This window comes from Ooceraea biroi, chromosome 8 (assembly GCF_003672135.1).
Source record: "Ooceraea biroi isolate clonal line C1 chromosome 8, Obir_v5.4, whole genome shotgun sequence".
In the NCBI taxonomy this organism is placed as follows: Eukaryota; Metazoa; Arthropoda; class Insecta; order Hymenoptera; family Formicidae; genus Ooceraea; species Ooceraea biroi.
Genome location: NC_039513.1, coordinates 676271 through 701767, shown reverse-complemented (window position 1 = coordinate 701767; position 25497 = coordinate 676271).

Genomic DNA, 25497 nt, shown 5'->3' with positions numbered 1-25497 from the left:
TATCAAGTGAATCGTTACGTACGAACTGTGAGCCCTTCCTCTTCCTTCTTCTTCTCTTGGATGGCGTATACGTTGATAGATATATCAACGTTAAGACGCTCGAATTTTGCAATGTTATTTAGAGTTATGGGAAACTCTATACCCTGCACATTCAGTATCGTGGTATAATAAGGGTACGATGAACACCGTTCCGCATGACTCTCAGCTGGATGTAGAGCGGTCACCACCGACCACGCGAAGCATGCATTATCCATCGACAGCACATTGATCACAGCCCTCTTCAACATAATCTCTTCAGGTACTTTTACGTGACATCCCGCATGCAATGGATTGTACCTGTTGACGTTTACCGTCAAGTTCAGTATTCGCGACAACGCCCACCCGCTGTCGCGCTCCTGGAACTCCTCGAGGTATACCAGCATGGGTTCGATCACGTGCCGTTCGTACCACTCTTTTAAATCGGATGTCGAAAAAAGTTCAAAGTTCTTTGTGTTGATACTCTTGTTCGCGGTCTTGTTACCCGCCACGAACTCGCCATTCAACACAGTGTTCACTTTTACGCTATTGTACCGTTCAATAGCGTTTTGCACTTGCTCCAGCACTACACTACCAGCGTCCTCCAAGAAACGTCGCAGTTCGATGTAGTCTGTGTTGATTATCGCACCAGTCACAATACGGCTCTCGAACACGGTGTTGATCTTCCGCCAAGAGAGCTCCGCGCTTGAAGAATGTTCGGCACTCGCGTAATCACCACCACCGAAATGTACGAAATGTCTTTCTAACCGCTTCCTCTCTCCCTCGAGTCGCACAATTCGAGTTACCACGGATTGTCTATTTCCAATGGATAGTCGCAGTCGCTTGGCACAACAGCGTTCTTCTAATTGTCCTATTCACTCATCGCATTGTTGCACCCACTCGAAATACTCCACAAGGGTAGCGATCTTGGCTTGCTCCAACAGATCGCGTTCGGTTTGCACCGATTGTTCCATGTCTTTTTTTTATTGTGTGCACATTGGACACATATTGCATGGAAATATTACATACAATGGCGTTCTGTAATTGCTACAACATCTGCTTTGTATCGCATCATATGAATCAATCACATGTTTTCGAACTATGGTTATAATGTCTGGTGCCACACCTGACATACCAGTCATGCATGGTGTACATACGGCATAATCACCACCCATGTAATAATAAAAATATATCGCACAATGCTTTTGTCTGTTTAGTGTCTGGAGTTCCGAATTAAGCACTATTTTGTTCGTTCTGTCCTCGCGATTCTCTTCATAATTACTGTCATCTGACACTGGACGATCTTCGTCACTCTCTTCATCTAATATATCAGCGAAATCAACTTCATCTAATATATCAGCGAAATCAATGTCCATTTCCATATTTTCAGCAATGTTTTTTCACGTGATACTATGCTCGATAGCAATTCCGCGCATTTCGATGGCAATTTCTTACATAAATACCTCTGATCGATCCCTTCCTTTTTTCAAGTGACCAACCAAATTTCATCGCGACCCCTGTTGCCGGGGATGGGAAAACTTAGCAACTGCACAAACTGTGGGCCATAAACTATAAGACGACACTTGTGCCAGACCGCTAGTCGCTAAATACCACTATTGTGATTGAGATTCGTCGATATGTCGGGATAGATCCACCGAACCACCCAGCACGCGGTATGACGTCTTTCAAGGAATAGAACTTTAAGAAGTAAACTGCCACCGCATAGATCATAGAGACACTTGTACCCATTGTTTGACGTCGCGACCTGCCGCCGCCGAACCGTGAGATCCGCGCGATGTGCAGGTGTCCATCGATCAAACCCTCCCGATAAAATTCCGAAGATTCAAAATCTTTCTCACCCTCCGTGTCACCATCAAGGAATTTCCACTTGTGGATTGACTTGGCGAACATCGTCTCCATCGCTATTATCCTTTTCTTACAATATATTCTATGACGCCTTGTACCTAATTTCCAGTATTCTTTACCAACCCCCTCCACTATTAACAATCTTTATTTACTCTTAAGATAGAAGGTTTTCTGATGCGGTGGCGGTGTCAGATAACAAAGGTTGACACTTTACCAACGATTTATGACGGACAATGACACATTCAACATGTGCGATGTACCCCCACCCCCTGTGGCGTCAGGCCCCTCGCTCGCGCCAACCCTCCCGCCCGCGTGACGTCATGCCCCTCGCCCACGGAGACCCCCGCGCCCCGCTCTCTCCTCGGAGCTCCCGGATTAGAACCGGCCTAGTATACCTACTTCCGGACACATACGCTCGGTTTCAGCCGCTTCGCGGGAGGGCGGGGGCAGGGGCTTTGCCCCCCCCCCCTACCAGAACCAGTGTAACAGATTTTACCGTACAGATTTTGATCACCTGGTACACGGCACGAATCCCGGGGAGGGGAGGGGCGAAGCCCCTCCCTCCCCGCCCTCCCGCGAAGCGGGCTGAAAACCGAGCGTATATGTCCGGGGCTCCAATTTCAGAAAATATAACCGGTAATTATACACATAAGGAGACGTAAGTTTCGAAAATATAGTAGCTAGTGCGGGCTGAAAACGAGCGTAGTACAGAAACGTATAATTCGTGTAAAATCATTAAACAGTTTTTGTTTATAACTTTTTAATAAACAACGAGCGATGACTAAAGCCTTCTGCAGATTACTCAGGAGGATGATCTTTGTAATATATGTCTAAGTCATGTACTTGCTTCGCGTGGACAACTGAAAATTCGTGCAAAATCATTAAACTTCTTTTGTTAATAACTTTTTAATAAACAACGAGCGACAGTTAAAATCTTTTTTACATTACTCAGGAGAGTAACCTTGACAACATATGTCAAGGTCAAGGTCATTGGAGCAGGCTCTCCTAAACAGGAGTTTTACCCAAAATTTAATTAAATCAAAAGTTTTATATATTTTTAAACATTTCTTAGCATGCATGACTATAAAAAATAAATTTTCTAGATCTCAAAGACTTTTTCAGAGAGTCTTTAAACAAATAAATACAAAATGTTTTGCAGAAGACGAAGACAAGCAAAGAAGAGGTCAAGACGCATTATCAAATACATCAGCATCAAGTTCCTCACAAAGCAGCAGTGATTCTAATGATTCTTGTAGTGAAGCATCGTCAAATGATGATTAAAATCAGGTTTTCATGTAACCATAATATAAAAGTATTTAAGTTATCTTATTTGAGTTATATAAATTATATTTCATATAGGTATAGGTACTATATTCACTTATATATATTTTTAGTTGATTCGTGAAGAATACAGTGTATATAGTATTGATTTTTTATTTATAATCACTTATTCTGCTAAATTTATGTTAGAGTTAAGTTTTGCATGCATCAATTACGACGAAAAAGCAATCAAACAAATTAATTCCTATATAATTTTATCCCGATTTCATAAACATTATGATTTCCTAACATTATTAAGTGAATTTTCAAGTTACATTACAAAAATCATATATCCATTAAGAACATTTCCTGACGTAATGCTTTCTGCAATATATATCAAAAGTAATAACTATTTTCAATAGAGAGAAATGATTACATGTATTTTGAGAACACGATTTTAATAGCTTTATAAGTCCAAAATATATAACATAAAAAGAAAATGTATAGCCTGCTCTATAGCCATTTGTTTAAACAACATATCCCGCTAAATCAAATCAAATCCTCTCCTCATTATTCAGATTCAGAATGCAAGAAGATAAAAAGAAATAGTACACAAAATATTCATCACTTTACGTGCGCTTCTGCTATCAAACGAAAAAGAAATGTTTGCTAATTTTGAGGTCGTTAGCTATATTTGTCAAAAAACTCTTTACGTTGTTGAACGAGATAGAATGCGTGCTCGGCTACGCTCGTCTACGCTGGTAATGAACTACATTGGAGCGTGCTCTGCCGTCGATGTGTCAAGTGGACCGCGTTTTTCTGCACGTGTGTTTTTTCGTTACATCATAAAATGTTTGTAAATTTTTCGCGATGGAATTATATGATTTCATTATGCAATTTAACTGGTCGAAAAGGTCGAAAGTAACATGTGATTAATTACGCAATTCAACATACAACGTATTTAACGTAATTTAACGCGTGTGATTCTTTTCAGTACAAAATGTACGCAATTCTGACTAACGCTCATCTGAATTTTTGATATATTTTTAATGGTTTCATATATACAGGATGTTCTATTGTAAAAATATTGTTTTTACACAATTATAACCTTCTATATTAGTCATTCATGCAGTCATTTTATATTTCCAGAATGTTAATGAATTTCATTACTACATTTATCGTGCGAGATTAATAAATATCTTACTCAAAATTATATATTTGTTCTTCTTTATTTCTATCATTGAGCTCTTTACCAATTTCATTATTATACTTACATGCCACAATAATAATATTATTATAAATTACACCAAAACATTTTAGAATTTACATTAATAATATAACAATAATAGATTCCATTAATTCTTCTTAATGCCTTGTTTGAAGAATATCATGAAGAATTCAAGAATCTTTAAATTTTAATATAACACTTAAAAATATTATTTAACACATCATGTGATTTTTAAAAATCACGTATCGATTTGGAACAATCCGTTACGTGATTTATTCATGTCATTAATTGCGTTCTTCCGTTACGTATTTCGTGACGTCATTTTGTTACGTCATTTTTTTCAGTAGGGTCGGCACGCTCCTTGTCTTTCAAGTCAAAATCGCCACTTTTAAAGCGTCGAAACCACTCGCGACATGAACTTTCAGCTATCGTCCCCTCATCATAAGTTTCGCAAATGATTCTGGTTGTTTCAGCAGCTGTTTTGCGCTGATGAAATAAAAACAGCATACAATGACGAACATGCGTTTTATCAATTTCCATCTTCATACGAATTAAAAATGTGGTTATGTCAATGAAGATGACTTATTATGCGTTAGTTTTTATGCAGGTTAACCAATATTACCATAACAAAATAGAAATGCATCGCAACTCATTTAAATAATTCACAATGCCATCCATATGTGAACGATGGAAACTTTTGCATACCCCTATTATTAAGGGGTTACATATCTCCATAGCGGCGAAAAATTGATGTTTTTAGGGAATTTTTTTAGGGGGTATATCTTAAATAATAAAGTAAACTATGAATTGCATATGATTTACTGGTCCTTTAAGTGTAAAAAAATAATTAATAATAAATTTTTTAATTTAAATAAATGAAGTTTTGTGGCATTAATTGGACTGCTGCTGAAAAACTGTCCCCTCAGAGTCGGCATGATATCTCGTTGTAACATTGATAGATCTGAAAAATGCAAGAATTTTCTTGTAAAGTAATGTTGTAGTTATAGTCTGTCGAGCCAGATTTTTTAATTTCAAAAAAATAAACAATTTATGCCATGTCAAAGTTGAACTTCATGTTTTCATCAAAAATTTCAGTCTTTAATTGTTTATAACAATTGTATTAAAATACAAAATTGCAAAAAATGGCTCGACAGACTATAGAGAAAACGATTACGAAGATTTGAGAACAAAAAGTTTAAAAAAATATTGAAAACTCTTCGAGTTATCATGTCGACCGTGTCAAAAAAAGTAGTTTCGAGAAAAACGCGTTTAAAGTTTGAGAAGTAAAAATCTTGTAAATATTAATTTTTTTAGTGAACTTACGCTTAATCTCCCATTCCAGCTTCATATTGCGTGCCTTCCTTCTCAAAGGGTCCTCAGGTACATTATTCCACTAGCAAACAAACAAAGGCGTTGACCGGCTCGAACAGGTCTGTACGGTCTGTACTTGCCTGCGCTGCACGCAGCAGCTGACGCGCGGTCATATTTATTGTTATATCTTCGTAACGGATTGGAATTTTTCAATAATTGTTTTTATTATATTTTTAAAAGTATAAAGAATGAAAATCAGTAAAAAAATCGATTTTTTGAAAATTCTGGCGGTATGTAACCCCTTAAGAACAATTGTGGCGACTTGTGCCGAGCCGCACTCGTGCTACTCGCGCCAATTTCAAAACGAACTTGAACCGCGATAACTTCGTGTACATGGTTGGATTATGTCATTATCGATTTAACATGTTACTAGGTTTCGTATTGATTTAGCGAATTGTTCTCTTGTTAATTAAACAACATTTTATTTTTTCGTGATTCAATTTTATACAACATCGCCTTTCGTATCCGAACATTCGATCTGTTAACATGTGTTATCCAAACGTCCTCATACAAGTCCACTTATAAAATATGTTACAAATATGAAGTGTTTTAAATGTTTAAATATATCGTTTATTTGTTATAATAGTGTTATCACATTATTTCGCGTAATTATATGGTTCGCTAGTTCCGGCGCGCCATAAATGGTGACCCCGACGTGATTTTGAGATCGACGTGATCCTCGAGGCCGACGTGTTCTCGACGCGACCTGACACTGTGATCGTTACAAAGTTGTGCGCGTTACAAACTCTGAACTGTTCCGAGAAAAATTTGTGCAATTTTTGTGATTCTGTGAACCACGGATTACAACGGAATGCCCGTTGAGCGATCACCTATTAGGATGACTGAACCGAATCCAGCCCTTACTCCAGCGCTCGGAGTGAAAACCGTTTCCAGAGAATCGGCAGGAGATTTCGCTTTTCCGAGAGACAACACTCCAGGTTTCGGCAACGATGAAACATCGCGGGATCATCATGATGACAGTCGCGTTAACGAGGTCAGATCAGTAAAATTACCCCGGCCTTTCTGGTATGATAATGCCGCGAGATATTTCACGGTTGCCGAGATGACATTCGCTTTACACCGGATTACATCGGATGAAACAAAATTCCGGCATATCGTCATAAATCTGGACGGTGATTTGCTCGGAATTGTCGGTGACATTATCGATTCACCTCCCGCTGTTGGCAAATACGAAGCGATTAAACGGCGCATAATTGATAGCTTATCCTAATCGCAAGAAACACGAATTCAGAGACTCCTTCGCGGACAAGCGAAGCTAACGACAAGCCTACAGTCTTCTTACAACGATTGCGAAATCTTGCTGGCGGTCAAGTAAATGATAGAGTTCTACGTAGTTTATTTGTTGAACAAATACCTGAAAACGTACGCGGAATTTTGGCGATCAGTCAACTTGATGATTTATCGACGCTCGCTCCCCAAGCTGATCGGATTCTCGAAGTCACGCGTCCACAAGTTTCTAGCTTGGCGCAGAACACTCCAGGCGCGGTTGCATTATGTACGAATGTTGTTGATGCGGTTAAAGAACGTACCGTTACTAATTCTACACCGGAAACGCATAATGAAATTGCAGAATTACGCCGCTCAGTTGATTTACTCGCTAAACGTTTCGAGCGTGCATTTCGAGCACGAGAACGGAGCCGGTCACGAAAACCTTATCGGAACCGATCAAAAACTCCGCACAAGAAAGAGGAAGGACTTTGCTTTTATCATAAAAAGTTCGGTACTGATGCACGTAATTGTCGTTCACCGTGTTCACTTAACAAGCAAAAAAGCATCGGGCAGGAAAACTAACCATACCGGCGTGCGTCGGGGCTGCCGCCAGCGGAACAGGGCCCAATAAACGACTCCTTGTGTCTGATAAGAAAAGCGGTACACGTTTTTTGATTGACACCGGAGCGGATGTGTCTGTACTTCCTCGGTACTGGGCAAAGAACGCTAATTGCTCGTTGTTTATTCGCAGCTAATCATACTGTAATTCCTACTTATGGAGAAAAACGGATTACACTTGATCTTGGTTTACGACGCAAATTTGTGTGGACGTTTATTATCGCAGATGTTGTACAGCCAATTTTAGGTTGTGATTTCTTACACGAATATAATCTTCTTCCCGATGTCCGTGGTCGACGCTTGCTGGATACCCTCACGACGCTGTCTTCAAGAGGACGTCTGACGGCGATCAATCTTCCACACTTTCTACCATTGCTTCAGGAAACGCACATCAAGATCTTTTCCGGAAATATATCGAGGTGACCCGACCAACTCGATTCAGGGATCCTCAACATCCGGTTCGACATCACATCATCACGAAAGGTCCGCCGTGTTCTGATCGCGCGAGACGACTCTCTCCGGGCAGGATGCGCTATGCGAAGAAGAAACTTGAGACGTGAGTGGCTGAAGGAATTCTCAGCCCGTCTAGCAGTCCTTATGCCAGCGCCATTTTGATGCGTCGAAAACCTGATGGATCATGGAGAATTTATGGAGATTATCGTCGTCTGAACAAAATTACCTTGCCGGACAAGTATCTGGTTCCTCACCTTCGCGATTTCACCCATCGTCTTCATGGATGTACATCTTTACTACGTTGGACCTCGAGCGTGCTTATTTCCACATTCCGATGGCGCCTGAAGATAAGAAGAAAACAGCTATTATTACTCCATTCGGCCTTTATGAATTTAACGTAATGCCATTCGGACTTACTAATGCTGCGCAGTCTTTTCAACGCTCCATGGTAGCGTCTTGAGAGGATTAGATTCTGCTTCTGTTATTTAGATGATATTCTCAAAGGACCCTGAAGAACATAGAAGACACCTCGAACAAGTTCTTTCACGGCTGAAGGAGCATGGCCTCACCATAAAGATGACGAAATGTCATTTCGAACAACCAGAAGTTAAATATCTCGGTTATTTGGTCACTTCCTCTGGGATCAAACCTCTCAGTCACCGGATTAAGGCCATCCTGGATTTCCCGAAACCTGAAAACATCTCTGAGTTAAGAAGATTTCTTGGAATGATTAATTTTTATCGTCTTGCTATTCCAAAAGCAGCCGAGACGCAGTCTCCACTCCATGCGCTCACGGCCGGAGCCAAAAAGCGAGATAAAAGACCAATCGAGTGGACTCCTGAGACCTCTTCAGCCTTCGAGAAATGCAAGGAACAGCTGGCGGAAGCTACGATTTTGACTCACTCTGCTGAGAATGTACAACTCATTTTGACGACTGACGCTTCGGACTCTGCTATCGGTGCCGCTCTCGAACAACTCGTAGATGGTAAACGGTTGCCTCTTGGATTCTTCTCGAAGAAGCTGACTGCTACACAAACTAGGTATAGCGCCTATGACTGGGAGCTCCTCGCTATCTACTCCGCAATACATTATTTCCGTTATTTGGTTGAAGGAAGAGACTTGGAAGTGATCTTTACGGACCATAAGCCTTTGATTTTCGCTTTCGATTAACGTCCTTCAAAAGCTTCACCGAGACAACAACGACAGCTCGACTTCATCGGTCAATTTTCAATCAATATCAAGCATATACAATAACTCCTTAAATCGCAAGTGAACTCAATATGTAGTATATCTCTTTATTTCCGACCAAAATTGGCTATACAAATTGTCAAGCGCAACGTTTCGACCTCAATTTTAGGTCCTTCTCAAGCGCAAACAAACTTAACTATCTAAGTCATTTTCTAAAAAATTAAAATTATACTTTAATAAACAAAGAGAAAAAATTTTTTAAATTAAACACTAAATACAATACAAATACAATACAAATACAAATTTAATAATATGTCACAAGAGATTACAAACAAAGCTAGAAACATAATTTGCGGTTCATTTAGGAATATGTTAACGTTTAAACGGCATGTCGGTTTTTTAGATAAATATATAATTGGTCCCTGTAAGTTAAAGTTATGTAGGAAGTTTTTAAAGAACAATGATGACGTAATGGTTACAAAGGCCGACAAAGGTCAAGTTTCGGTGATAATGAATAAATCGACTTACATCAGTCAGATGAATAATGTATTAAAGGATGAAACTACCTACAAACGACTTGACAAGGATCCAATCAAACGGTTGACGAGGCGTTTCAATGAGTTGGTTAAATCGTGGCATAAAAATGAACTCATTGACGATTACACCTACAAGAGACTTTATTGCACAGCATTTAACTTGTCTAGGTGTTACGGGCTTCCTAAAATACATAAGATAGGATACCCGCTTCGAATTATTGTGTCGGCAATAGGGAGCCCTACATACAACGTAGCGTATTTTTTCATAAAATTTTGAAAGACTCTGTTCAGAGGCCTGCTTCTTATATAGGTGACAGCTGGAAGTTCGTTGACGTTATCAGAAAGTTAAAAATTAAGCAAGATGAACTTTTGGTGTCTTTAGATGTCACATCTTTGTTTACGAACATTCCGCTTGAACTAGTTATGAAAAGCATTGAAAAGAGAAAAGATTTCTGGAGCGACTAAATTTAATTTAGACCAATTTAAATACGCAATAGAGTTGGTGCTTATGTCAACGAGCTTCAAATTTGACAGCAAATATTATGAACAAATATTTAGTAGCCCCATGGGTTCGCCGCTGTCTCCTATATTAGCGGATTTAGTTTTAGATGATTTAAAGTCACATTGTAAACAATTATTACTTGACATGCTCAGAGTTGAAATAACTACATATTTTCGATACGTTGATGATGTCTTTGTGATTTTGCCGAAAAGTAGAATCCAAGAGGTCCTCAATGTTTTTAACAACTACCACCTGCGATTACAATTTACGTGTGAGGTTGAGGATAATAGTTGCATCCATTTCTTGGATGTGATGATTATTAGACAGGGTGAGACATTGTTGACCAATTGGTACAGAAAGCCGACGTTCTTTGGTCGTTACGTCAACTACTTCTTCAACCATACTGACAGTCATAAAATAAGTGTTATAACGAGTCTTGTTGACAGAGCTGTTTTACTTTCCGATCCGCGCTTTCATGGTGCTAACATTGAAATTATTAAAAATTTTCTTGTTAATAATGGTTACCCGTTGCAATTTGTGGACAAACATATTAACAGAAGAATCATAGATTTGAGGGATAGAGATTCGTCGGTTAGTAATGAAAAGATAGCTGAAGTTAATAAGACCATTGTTACGATACCTTACATAAAGAATGTCAGTAATAATATAAAACGTAATTTAGGCCGACTTGGGTTTAATGTTGTTTACAAAATTTATAGGAAATTAGATTGCGTATTTAAGAGAGGCAAAGGTAGGTTAACAAATACACAAAAAACTGACGTAGTGTATAAAATTAACTGTCGTGACTGTGATTGTTGTTATGTTGGTCAGACCAAGCGACAGCTGGAAACGAGGATTAAAGAACATCGATCGGATATAAAAAGCATGTTGACGCGCATTCTGTAGTTATCAGGCACAATGACCATGATTTTGATTGGGATGGAATTGAGATAGTGCATAGTGAAAATCATATCAAAAAAAGAGAAATAGCTGAGATGTGCTATATCAAAGGAAATAATAATTCCATTAATTTATCCTTGATTTATGACTTTGCTCTCAGTCATACTTAAGTTTGTTATAATTTTGACATGGAAGGTTGTCTGCAGTGTTTGTTTTTCGGTAGTATGATCTTAACCGTGAACTAAAGACGGTCTCTGATGTGCTCGTATGTCTGACATGGTTGTCGGAATTATTTTAATCATTATGTGTTAAGTCATTTTCTGGAAGTAAGTGTTTATAAGTCCGGTTTAGTGTTTAATTTAAAAAAATTTTTTTGTCTTTGTTTATTAAAGTATAATTTTAATTTTTTAGAAAATGACTTACGAGGAGACGGTTGCAGAGAGCAACGGAGTTGTTCGATGCCCTTTGGTAGGATGGTAGTCTGATATGTCCTTTTCCTAAATCCAAGTCCGCAGCTTCCAACTTAACCTTATTTTCAAGAAAATCCTGTTTAAGGTCTGTCGTGTAACTTATATATCGGCAATCGTAGACGTATCATCACAACAGCGAGCAGCCGAGCAGACAACGTCCTAACGTACTGACCGTGAGATCTCGGGCTCGAGTCCACCCGTTGACTTTGTTTTTAATCTGTTTTTTTTTCTTTTAATTTTTTTATAACTGTGCTATCGTCCACTTTTTGTAGACGTTTGCCTGGCGATTTTTGTTACGTTATTAGTTGTGCGCTAGTATGTAAGTGCGTGCGTTGACTCGCGTAGTAGTTCGGCAGTCGCCGCGCTCGGCAAGAAGAGCGAGCAGATCTCTTGCGAGCGTTAGACATGTTCGAAGTGTATCTTAACCTATTCCATATATACTATTATATCGTTATTCTCGAAGTACAGCCGTGTCTTTTAATAACCCTCGAATCCTGACCGGGTTACTACAAAAATCAGAAGTGGGATTCAACTCGATTTTGACTCGGATTCGGACCATTAAGACAGTAGTCGTGAGGATTCGCGGAACAAAGAAACGACCGCCATATTGGACGTACGAACCGCGCAACGTACGTTCTGGAATCCGTGCGGCGGCGAAAAAGACTGTCCTGCAAGTAGTCGAAGTGTTCGTTATCCCGAGCTGTGTGCTCGAAGATACATACGGTGCTGTGCGAGACGAGAAAAGACGAACGTGAGCATTGCAGAGTGCAATATGGAAGCAAAAGTTAGCGTTGCTCAGCTCAAAGAGATGCTACGCGATCGAGGACTCTCGACGGTAGGAAACAAAGCGGATTTGCTGTTGAGGTTACGACAGCATGATCCTGAAGCGTTGGACGCAGGAGTTGGGAACGATTCTGTTGGAGAGGAAGTGCATGTGGTCGAAGAGGATGCTACTGATAGGCCAGGGACATCAGGAAACACCGCGCACGAGGAAGACCTCACTGTGAATCGAGAACTCGAGTTCGTCCGGAGAGAACAAGATTTGCTTCATCGTGAGCTTGAGCTACTGAGACGCGAGGCTACACTGTCGCAAGCTCGCCCGACAGAAAACGCTCGAAGTCGTGCCGCAAGTGAATACGGCAGCGATTTAAAAGGAGTGAGGAATTTGTTAAGTGAATTCAATGGTGTCAGTAACGAGTTTTGGAAGTGGAAACAGCAGGTGGAATTACTGCGAGACACTTACCATCTAGATGACAACAGTGAGAAAATATTAATTAGCTCGAAGTTAAAAGGCAAGGCGTTGGATTGGTTCCACTCGAAGCCCGAGCATATCGTGATACGAGCCACCGATCTTTTGGAAAAGATGAGGCAGATGTTCGACCATCGACCGAGTAAGCTGGCCCTTCGAAAGGAATTCGAAAAGAAGGTGTGGCGGCCAAACGAATCTTTCAGTGAGTACTATCACGACGAAATTATCCTAGCCAATCGGGTGCCTGTTGATGATAGTGAACTCATTGATTACATTATTGACGGTATACCTGATGTGAGACTGCGAGACCAGGCGAGGTTACAACGATTCCACGAAATAACTGACCTGATGGAGGCGTTTGAAAACGTTACATTGAAGGATCATTCGAAGCCAGAAAAGGACGTAGCGAGGAAGGATCAGAAGTTCAAGAAGGATGCGGAGCCGACTGCGAAAGAACCAGCTGAGACGATTCCAACCCGGAAAGGAACCTTCAAGTGTTATATTTGCAAGGAGAAAGGACATCGAGCTGCTGATTGCGAGAAATCGCGAGCCACATCGCAGAAGAAGGAAGACCAACCCGTTAAACCGGTGCAGAAGCCGAGCGAGCCATCCGTGGGAACTCATCTCATCCAACCGATTATCGGAACTGAGCCTTATGCGGTACCAATAAGTTATACGGTAATCAATGACGAAAGTAAGGTACAGCGACAATTGTTAATGGCTATTATAGATACCGGATCGCCTATCAGCTTAATTAAGTCTAGGTATGTGCCAGTTAATTGTCTTATCCCAGTTGGAAAAGTTGATTATCGGTATAGTGGTATTAATAATTCGCAGTTAGAGATACTTGGCACGTTCGAGAAAGACATAAAGGTTTGCGATTTTGTTGTTCGCGTTAAATTTTTTGTCGTTCCTGAGATTACAATGAACGGTGTTGTGCTCTTAGGTAGAGACTTTACGTCTAATAATGAGATGGAAATCGTGATTGGTCATACACTTAAAGTTACGCAAAGTAAGAGTACTTTCGTAGACGAAACGGATAACTTTGATAGTCAGATTCGATATATTGAATATGGTGATACTTTAATTGACAAGCCGGAATTGGATATTAATCCAAGCGCTCCGTATGACGCGATAAAAACTGTAAATCAATTGTATAATGATACTTATATGGTTGGGTTGCAGCATGAGTCATCGGTTGATGAACTTACAATGAAAATTTGTTTGAAACACGAACAGCCAATTAGCTTTCGCGCGCGAAGACTGTCACACGATGATAAGGTGAAGTTGCGTATTATTATTGACGACCTTCTTAAAAATGGCATTATCAGGGAAAGTGATTCTCCATACGCTAGCCCAAATACTTGTCAGGAAAAAAGATGGCAGTTTAAGATTGTGTATCGACTATCGGGAGTTAAACAAGATTACTGTTCAAGACAATTTTCCGACACCCGTGATCGATGATCATTTGGATAGCTTGAAGGGTAAGCGCATTTATAGTTATCTGGATTTACAGAACGGGTTTTACCATATTAACATGGATCCATCATCTGTTAAATATACGTCTTTCATAACGCTCTTCGGCCAATATGAATTTGTGAAGATGCCGTTTGGTTTGACCAACGCACCGAGAGTTTTTCAGCGAAATTTACGGCGCATATTTCGATCACTGCTATCGCGGGATAAAATCCTGATGTACATAGACGATTTGTTGGTCGCTACCGAAGATATGGAGGAACACCTTGCCATTTTGAGAGAAATATTTGAATTGGCTGCGCGTTATAAACTTAAGTTTAGGTTAGACAAATGTTCGTTTTTGTATCATAGTGTTAAGTATTTAGGTTATGTCATTGACGAAAACGGGATTCAACTTGGTACAGCGAATGTCGAGTCCCTCATTAATTATCCCGTCCCGCGTAGTACAAAGGCAGTCCAACGTTTCATTGGACTAGCAAGTTATTTTAGGAGGTTTGTACCAAAGTTTTCACTACTAGCGAAACCTTTGTACGACTTATTAAAGAAGAATATTGTGTTTAAGTTCGGTCCCGAGGAGTTTGAAGCATTTAACACTTTAAAAACGTGTTTGTCGCGTAAGCCAGTATTATCTGTTTATAGTCCGACAGTTGCAACAGAACTGCATTGTGATGCCAGTCCGACCGGATTTGGCGCTCTTCTGCTCCAGAAGCAGACAGACGGTCAGTTTAGGCCTATTTGTTATTTTAGTCATAGGACTAGCGCTGTGGAGGCGAAGTACCACAGTTATGAGCTGGAGTGTCTAGCTGTGATATATGCGGTAAAACTATTTCATGTGTATTTGTTCGGTATAAAATTTAAGATAGTAACCGACTGTGATAGTTTCCGATTAACACTCGCTAAACAAACTATTAACCCACGAATAGCACGCTGGGCAATGTTCTTACAGCAGTATAATTATGAAATCGTACATAGGTCTGGTACCCGTATGACTCATGTCGATGCGCTTAGCCGATGCAATAGTATCCTCGTGTTGGAGGGAAATACTTTTGAGCAGACTCTTGCCATCAAACAGGATTTCGACCCTGATATCCGTAAGATACGCGATAAATTGGAAACAGGTGACGACAAGTTTTTTGAACTTCGAGACGAATTAGTCTATCGTAAGGTTAACAAACGTAAACTTTTATTTTATGTTCCTCAGTCCATGGAGAACAATGTCATTCGCACTTGCCATGATAATTGTGGACACGTTGGCATCACTAAGGTGCTTTTTAACCTTAATAAGGTGTATTGGTTTCCCCGAATGCGTACCAAAGTTAATTTTTATATACAGAATTGTCTCAAATGTATTGAGTTTACACCTCCAACGGGGAAACGAGAAGGATATTTGTATAATATCCCGAAGGGTAATTTGCCTTTTGTTGTATGTCATATTGACCATTATGGGCCTTTAGAAAAAACGAAGAAGGGTCACAAATATGTGTTTTCCGTTATAGATGCGTTCACGAAATTTATACGCTTGTATTCTTCGAAATCTACGACAGCGAGCGAATCTGTTAAACATTTGGCTGACTATTTTAGGTCTTATAGTAAGCCACGACGGCTTGTGAGCGATCGAGGAAGTGCGTTCACGTCCGCAGAGTTTGCTGCCTTTTTGAAAAGCGAATCAATTGAACATATTTTGATAGCGGTAGGGACTCCGCGTGCCAATGGGCAAATCGAGCGTTCAAATAGAGTTTTGACACCGATGCTTGCGAAGTTATGTATCCAGCCGAATCAATGGGACCAAGTGCTTCACTTGGCCGAATTCGCGATGAATAATACTGTGAATCAGTCGACTGGAAATACTCCGAGCCAATTACTGTTTGGTTTTGTTACGTCCCGGTCGGCCGCGGTTGTTGATTAACTCGGGCAATGACACGGGGCTGGATCGCTGTTTTCGGGTATTAACGAATCCGAGAATTCTTCCCGGGGATACCGCGATCGGAGTAATTTCGTAGAGGGAAACGGGTCTAGTTATCGCCAGGTGCAAGAGCTAGAGTGCTTATTTCGTCGCCCTGTACCCGCACCACGGTCGGGTCGGGGAAATCAAGAATACTTTCACCGGCTGCCTGTAACAAACTGAGCAGTGCCGAATATTCGAGTGCACAGGTATCGCAGCTTAGCACCGGAGAGTAAGACGCAAGGTTACTTCTGCAATCGTGGCACGTAGGAATGTATCGTGTGAATCCTACCACTAAATCGTGCTTCTGTATTAGCTCGCAACTCAATTTCTCTGAAGTGGAAATGGCGTTGGTATAGCAGTTCCGACAGAACAAGTTTCTAGACTCTGGATGGAAGTAGGCCGAATACTTCATACACGAAGTGGCGGTGGTCCGCAATTGATGATCCAGTATGGGAGGAGGAGGTCGGGAGAGGCTAAATCTACGCGTTATGAAGCGGCACATCACACGTTATTGCGCCCGCTTCCGGGATAAGTAAGTCCTGTTAAGCTGACCGGGGCAGGAAGGGCGGTGCATGCCCCAAGAAGCGATGTTCGCTCTTCGATTTGTCGTAGGGTATAGGGGGGAGAGGGGTAAGGTAAAAGAAATATGCATACAGTTGGTTAGCTTACGCTACTTCGGTAAATTTATTAAACAAACTCCATTTCCTCGGGGAATTCGGTCGTAGTGAGCGAGTGTCCGCTCGAGAAATGAGCGTTATTCGCCCGAGGAGAGGTTATGTTTCCCGACGAACACGTGGCTCGAATAATACACGTTGAGGTTAGACGTTGAGGTTATATCTCACGACAACACGTGGCTCGAATAATAAGTAAGGTGGCACGACCAAAGTGAATAATTAATGGTTTAAATTACGTAAGCAACACTATAGCAGTGGGCTTAAATGTAAATATAAGTTGTACTCACCGTTGCTGGCCACATGTCTTGGAGGTTAAAACTCTAGCGTAGCGTGCGTCTACTGGATTTGGAGGTTAGCTGCCTCGTGGTCGTCCTTCTCGTGGTAGATCGTTTGTAATACGCACCACAACTTCGTATTTTAAAACGCGCACACTTATTTATTACTACGTTCGCTGAAGGAAATGGGAAGAATGGATGAGAAAATTAAATAAACAGTGATTACAATTATTAATATGTATAATTGAATACTCTCGAAAGGAGAAGTCGAGTTTACATACGTTATGAAAAATATAAAAGAATCTACGATAATGTAGCGATATCTATAAACGCTTAATTATTAGTTACAAATAATAGTAATGATAGTAGTCGATATAATAATGGTTGAATAAATGGAACTTGGTTGTAGGTTGATTCGCGCTAAAACTTTGAGGTTAATAATGAAAATAGAATCTAACACTAGACCCCGAAGGGATGTGAGGAAGGTTTGGAGGTGTTACCTCGACGACGGCTGCTGCACAAGAGAGCGATCGCGGCGGATGTTCCGAGTATATAGTCGGAGATTTGTGTTGTCTAGTTCCGTCGGGTGGCGTTCCGAGTTGTAACTAGGAACTAGGGCTGGTGACGTTAGTTACAACTAGCGTCGTCTGATGGGTCTAGTTCCGAACTAGGATTTTAGTAACTTGTCCAAACCTTACTCTAGGAACTTGCCCAATTCCCAAGTTTTGTCCAATAGTGTTAGTGATATGTAACAGCTTCTGATTGGTCTATTTTCGAACTAGTGCAAATACTTGGCCAATGGCGTTGGGATTTGTTCAAGTGTTTTTCCTTATGATCTAGCGCTCGCTATTATTACTATATATAGTCTAACGCTGGAGATTGTTATTGTAAAAAGGAAATTTTTAATTCTGCGGTAGCGGTGGACGTGACACCTCCCCTCATAGAAGAAAATGTTGGACGTTCCTGTTCCAACATTTTCCGTAAATGTTATGGTGGATTTGACATCGCATGGTTAATTTCCTATATTCTTAGTATCCTTATCATCTAGCTTATGCAAATATTTGTTAAGTTCGCCATAGTCTTTTGTCATCATGGTTTTTTCCTCACCAAGCACTTTGCTGTTGTGTTCGTGGTTGCTGCTTTGTTCTTTCTGTCGTAGCGGTTGCATCTCCGTCTTTGGTGCCTCCGGGTCCGTCGTTTCGTCGTCCTTGGTAACTCCCCGTGCGCCTAGGTACAAGAGGAGGTGAGTGATGGAACTCCAGATAGCTCCCAGGAGGTGCAGGCTCCACCCGTAAATAGAGTGAAGCGCGTATCCGCGAATGACGGAGTCGACCACCAGTTTTGCCAATCGTATCATGAGGAGAATGGCGAGTACACCTGCGCTGGCCGATCCGAAGGTGATGAAACCTTTCCAGAGGCGGCCTGCCGTGTTTTCCGCTATTTTTGCTAGGGATTTTTCATCTAGCATGTTGTAGAGGGACACGCTTCCTGCTGGGATCGATTGTCCCATTGCTCCTTGTACCAAGGTGTTTACCATCGATGGTTTTTCGACTGGGAACATAATGTGGTTCCGTAGCCGGTCCAAGTCCTCTGATGAGTATATGCCGCTTGTGGCTAGAGTTGACGGGCTTACGTATTTCCATTTTGGTTTCGTCAAGGGTTTGATAGTTGGCGGCGGGAGTGCTTCCACTGGACGTGGCATCATTCGGTACCATGAGTCGTGCATCCTGAACATGGAAGGAAGCAGCTCGTTACAGTCCTTCATCGTTCCTCCCTTGAGGAGAATCCTTGACCTTGGCGATAGAAAGTACGAGGCATTGGTATGTGTTACCGGCAGCTCGTTGTAACAATGTTCAGTTTGGCGGACTCGACATTCCACTGGTACACATTTAATGATGTAGATAACCTCCCCGGCTGTAACGGCTGTGTATCCAGGTGCCCTCATTATGCGGAATGCCATCTCGTCGGGTGCGATGCTGGAAAGGGAGAGCGCATTCTCGAGAATCTGTTTCTCGAGGGCGCATTTCTGTTCCATGATGTCCCGATACAGCTGGGTAAGTTGAGTCTTCAAGTGTTTTTCTACGTAGATGAATTTTGAGTTCACGTACGTGAAAATATCTAAGTTATCGACCGACACTTTAGCTCGTGTTTTGAAGGTGCGTCCCCTCTGGGTTTCCAGGATGAATAATTTCGGATGCTCCGTTTGGATGATCCGGTACCCACAGAGATTGAAATCTGTGGTTCTGGCCAGAGCGAACGTTGTCTCCTTGGTTGTTACTGTGTATATGGTTGGGGTCTCCTCTCGCCCTGGCTTCGCTGTTAATTTGTACGCCGTTCCTTCGTACAAGGCGTCGTAATGGTTAAAATGGCAGCTATCGCTGGGTACCACCGTCCAGTACGTTTCCGTTCCATCGGCGTCGCGACACTCCCCGTCTGAGGATTTGCAACGAACTCCCGATGGCAAGACTACTTCGTTAGAAGAGTGTTTGATGGGGATCTGGAAGCTTCTGGTGGTTATCTTGACCGTTGCTTGAACTACAGCATTGTCCCAGGTTCCGTATGGGTCACTGAATTGTGTGCCTGTGCATCGCCCGTCCGTCCCGATTGTTCCGGCGAAGGTGATGCTATGAGACGTGGTGGAGTTCGGTTTAATTCCCGTGAACAGTGCGTTGTTTCCCAGGAAGATCGATCCCGTTTCCATCAGTTTCTTGCAGGTGCTGGCAGATGTTTCCCTGATGTACTCGCGTCTTCCATTATGTACTACCGACACGTGGGAATGCATCCCGCAGTAGTAAATGGTCCGGTCGATTTCAATTTTGCATTGAATCGCCTGAGTGTGGTCAAACTCATTTAATTGGAGTAGTTGCACATAGACTTCTTCTGTATTGGGCTCCAGTTCCTCCAGGCTGCAGCCTCCTATGTCCGTGAGGGAGAGAGAGGTTATATTCAACCCCTCCCCGGCGCAATCGTATCCTACGAGAGCGCATGCAGGTGCACTCATGAAGGTGCAGAGTCCCAGGAAGATGGCGGTGGTGGTGTCCATGTTGATTGCTAGCCACGACTGGTGCTGGAGCGCTGGCGGCGTGCCTTATAACTATATTTATTAGCCGGGTGGTGGGGGTTTGTTCCCCTCGCGGCGCGTAGCTTATCTTCGTGTACAATTTTAGACCTAATCTTATCTATCGCTATTTTAACATTATGATTATCTAGTTTTTCGCGGATTCGGTACGGACCTACATATTGGTCCCCTAGTTTCCCTTTCGTCGGTTCTTTCAGGAGGTAGACATTATCTCCCACCTTGAATTCACGAGGGTTCGCCCTTCGATCATAGTATTCCTTAGATCGTATTTTAGCTTGTATTAAATTTTCGCGGGCTGCTGTTTGCGCATTTCTAAGTTTGTCAAAGAGGCTTGTGAGGTAATCGGAGTACGCTACATTTGGTTCGTTCTCTAGTTGTACATCGCTGGAGGGTGCGCGTGCGATTTTTCCGAACACGAGTTCGTGTGGTGTGTACTGAGTACCCTCGTGCACGCTTGTATTATAGGAAAACGTAGCGAGTTTCAAATGTTCGTCCCATTCGTGATTCTTATCGGTAAATTGTTTTAGGTACTCCCAGAGAACGTGGTGCGACCGTTCTATAGACCCGTTCGATTGCGGACGGTACGCGGTCGTCTTGTATTGAGTAATCCGGAACTTGCGCGCAATGTTGCGCATGAGGCTACTAACGAAATTCGTGCCTTGATCGGTCAAGAGCGCTTGCGGGGCCCCATAGATGCATACGAATTCGCTTACGAAAGCTTCGGCTATATCAACAGCAGTTGCGTGTTTTAGGGGGATGGCAAGGGAGTATTTAGTGAGCAGATCCTGGATTGTGAGGATGTAACTGTTTCCTGTCCTGGTGACCGGGAGTGGACCCATAATATCCATAGATATTTTATCGAACGCGTTACCAGGGGTGTCCGTCAATATCATGGGCTGACGGGTTTTTACTCGTACCAGTTTCTTTAGTTGACAGTCTCTACAGTCCCGGATGAATTCCTGTACGTCTCTCTTCAGGCGAGGCCAAAAGTATTTATATTTAATTCGATTATACGTTTTTGTCACTCCTTTATGTCCTCCTATCGCGGTCGAGTGATTTTCTGCGATGATGCGCGCTTTATCTGAGTCGGCTGGCTCTGTGATTTGATTCGAGCAAACAATAATTCTGGTAGGCGAGTCGCAGAACACGTTCTTTAGATGTTTATGCAACGTTTTCCATGGCACAGATTCAATATCCCCCTTAGAAATGGAGACAGTTTGTAAATTTAATTCCATCGTTACGTCTAACAGCGAATGTAGAGCCTCTTTTATGGTTTCTACCTGGGTTATAGCTGATACGCGATCTTTGATGACCAATGCGATTAGGTATTTGCCTCCGATTTTCGTTACTTTTGCTCGTCCTAACGTTCCGTCCTTTATCTCGGGTAGTTTATTGGTTTCCTTCAATTTACGCGCGCCCCTGTCGCACGGTGATCCTTGCTGAGTTATGAAGATTACAATATTATCTTTTCTGGTGGTTAGGTTATCTCGGACTTCGATGAGTCTGGCTCTATTTGGTTGAAAAGGTACGTCGATGGGATCAAAGATTGGGCCGTCTCCCTCACTTTCGCTGTCGCTGTCGGTTTCCTCGCCGGAGGAAACGATTTCGGTTCCTATCACTGTCGGTTCGGTTTCGGGTTGTTCCTGCGTCTCGTCGGTCTGGAACGTTGGAGGAGAAGGGGCATGGAATAGTGAATTATCGGAGTTCTCGGATACGGAGAGGGGGAGAACCTTTTGGGTGGTCGGGTTCCTAGAGAGAGCATCTGCGTTAGCGTTTATCCTTCCAGCTTTATAAACAACTTCATACTCGTACTCGGCGAGTTTCAACCGCCATCGAACGAGCCTTGAAGTAGGGTCTTTAACGGAATGCAGCCAGACTAGCGGCCTATGATCGGTTACCAGAGTGAACTTACGGCCATATACATAAGGTCTAAAGTAATTGACGCTGTAAACAATAGCGAGCAGTTCCTTTTCGATTGTAGAATAGTTTTGTTCGGCTGTATTCAATAGACGCGAAGTGTAAGCTATCGGTAAGTCCTTTCCTATTGCTCCTTGACTCAATATTCCGCCTATAGCTACCCCCGATGCATCGGTGGTGACGACAAAAGGTTTCGTGAAGTCAGGGTACTGTAGGATGGGTTCCCGACAAAGAGCGTCTCGCAATTGCACAAATGCGTTGTCTTGCGCCGATTCCCAGACAAATGCGATATCCTTTTTCAGGAGGTTCGTGAGCGGTTTAGCTATTTTTGAAAAGTTAGGAATGAAACGACGGTAATAACCCGCTAGGCCCAAGAATTGTTTGACATTTTTCGCATTGCATGGTCTCGGAAAGTTCTGCACGGCCTCTATCTTTTTCGGGTCCGGTTTTACTCCTGACTCACCAATTACATGTCCGAGGTATGTAACCTCTCTGCGAAGGAATTCGCACTTGTCGGGTTGTAGTTGCAACCCTGCGCTTCTTAACTTATCTGCTAGTTTACGGAATTTTACAAAATGTTCCTGTAACGAACAGGAGTAAATGACAATATCGTCCAGGTAAACGAATGCTTCGATACCCTGTAGGCCCTCCAGTACTAGATTCATGAGCCTTTGAAACGTCGCCGGCGCATTTTTGAGCCCAAAGGGCATTCGCTTAAATTCGTAGTGGCCGTATGGTGTTGAAAAAGCCGTTTTGTGCGCGTCGGACTCATGCATCAGTATTTGGTGAAATCCTGAGGCTAGGTCGAAAACGCTGAAGTATTTGGCGCTTCCTAGCTGGTCGAGGATTTCTGTGATGTTAGGTAATGGAAAGTTGTCGCCCACTGTTTTTTCGTTTAAGGCACGGTAATCAATGACCATGCGCCAACGTTTATTACCCTTCGAGTCGGGTTTCTTGGGCACAATCCATACGGGGGAGTTATATGGAGAGGTAGATGGTTTTATTATGTCATTGTCTAGGAGTTCTTGGATTTGTTTGTCTATTTCTTCCTTGTGAATTGGCGGGAACCGGTACTGTTTGGTATGTATCGGGATGTTGTTGGTTGTTGGGATTTTGTGAGCAGTGACGTTCGTATGACCGAGTTTATCTTCGGGGATTCGAAAAATGTCGGGGTATTCCGAGATTAGATCCAATACATGTTTTCGTTCCTCTTCGTTCAGATGGTCAAGTCGGAGGAGTTCTTTTATCCTATTGATACGCGCGTCCTCGTCCGGGGTTCTGAGACCGTTTATTGCGGCTATTTTCCTTGTCGGTACCGCGTGTATTTTGTTTTGCAAGCCCCGAGGTCCCACGGTCAGGATTCGTTTTATCGCTTTATTACTCGGCCCGTATTTACCGAGGGGACTCGGGGGCCTTTGGTTTAGAGGCGGTGAAGGCAGCGGTTCGTTTGTTTTGTTTTCCGCTTCCTGTCTCAGGAAGTTGAAGGTTTGCGACGGGGGCGATAAGGAGACTGAGTCGATCTCTTGTATTTCGACGTCTGGTAAAAGAATGTCGCAGCTTTCTCCGTCCGTATTAATGACGCAAACGTGTGCTTGTCCATTACGGTTCGTGACCAGAGCGTCACCTAAGTAAACGTGGTCGCTGATTTGAATTCGAGGGAGGTAACCCTGTTGAACTTCGGAGTTCTTGATTCTAAGCGGGAAGACAGTACGCGATCTGGCTGGGATCGTTACCGTTTCGTTTATGATGAAAGGGATGTGTATCCCCTGCCACTGTAAGATCCGCTTTTTATAATCTAGATTTACCGCGTCGCGCAAAAAGTCAGATCCTAGGATTCCTTCTTGCGTGATCGGAAATATATCCTCTACTACTTGTAATTTGATTTCCTGCCCCATGAATTTGACTGTCACGGACCCGAGCGATTTGATTCTGTCATCGCATATACCGCTAAGGTGAACGTATGCTTTTGAATCAATCTTGACCTCGGGGTGGAGATTACGTTTCTTTACGAGATTCGGCGCGGCGCCGGTGTCGATCATGAAGGATGTTTCATCCATGAGCCCCTCTGCCTTAATGAAAATGGTAGGAGCGTATATAAAGTCCGTTGGATTTAGCACGGCGACTCTGATCTCTCCATCGGCTCGGATTCGGTGATTCGGATCGGACGGTGAGGTTCTCTCGATGGTCCCGCTCGGGCTTCGTCCTTCTGACCCGAGGGGCGAGATGCGTTTCCCGATTCGCGTTGTGAATTGTTATATTGCCGCTTCCGGCATTCCTCTATCTCGTGTCCAACGTTTTTACAATAACGGCACCATTTTTTCTCTGGGGTTGCACGTGTATGGTCCCTGCACGGTTGGTCTTCTCGATGTTTATTGGCGATAGGGGCTTCCCGGTATCTGTTTATGGTAGGGCCGTCCCGATATTTGTTTATGACGGGACCTTCCTGGCGGTGTCCATATCTGGCGAGCCTTTGTGGCGAAGGGTTTCTGTTACCGCGGTGTTCACGTGTTTGGTTTGTGTATGTTATAGGTTGAATGTTGGTACGTGCGCGGTATTCTTCCGTTGGTCTATCGTTACGTCGTGGTTCGAATCTTTCCTTGTCTAACTCTCTTTGCTTAGCTAAATCGATTGCGCGAGAGTATGCTTCGAGGGGTTGCCTGTAATGCCCGTCGGACAACTGCATGCGAAAATCCGGCGGCAACCCTTTGCAGAAGGCTTCGGCTACCTCGGCACCGATTTCGGTGGCCTTAGTCCTTGTTAAACTTCCATACTCATGTCGTTCCGCGTCGAGTATGCAGGAATGGAGGTCTTTTACACGGTCGATGTAGTCAAGAATGTGTTCGCTAGGTTTCCAGTAAATGTAAGATAGGTCTCCGTGGTACTGGCGTACAGTTTTCCTTTTTCCGAATACGCGGTTCAACAAGTCAGCAAGCTGCGTTACTGTGTTACAAGGAACTCCATCCACAGCGGAATAAGCGCGTCCGCGTAGTTTGTTTACTAGCATACGCGTGAGGCTGATTTCGGAGGATGCGGGTACGGTCTCGCGAGCGCGACGGCATGCTCGAATGAACTGTGTCACCGTAATGTTATAACCATCGAAATGCGGTACTGCTTCTAGGATCTCGCGGAAGTGTACTCGCGGTGTCGGGGAGTCGAAGGAGGATTCTTGCGATGCCTGCGCATTTGGTGTAGTAAAGTATCGCATGGTGTTCGCATGGAAGGTATTTGGGATAGGGGTGTAGGTT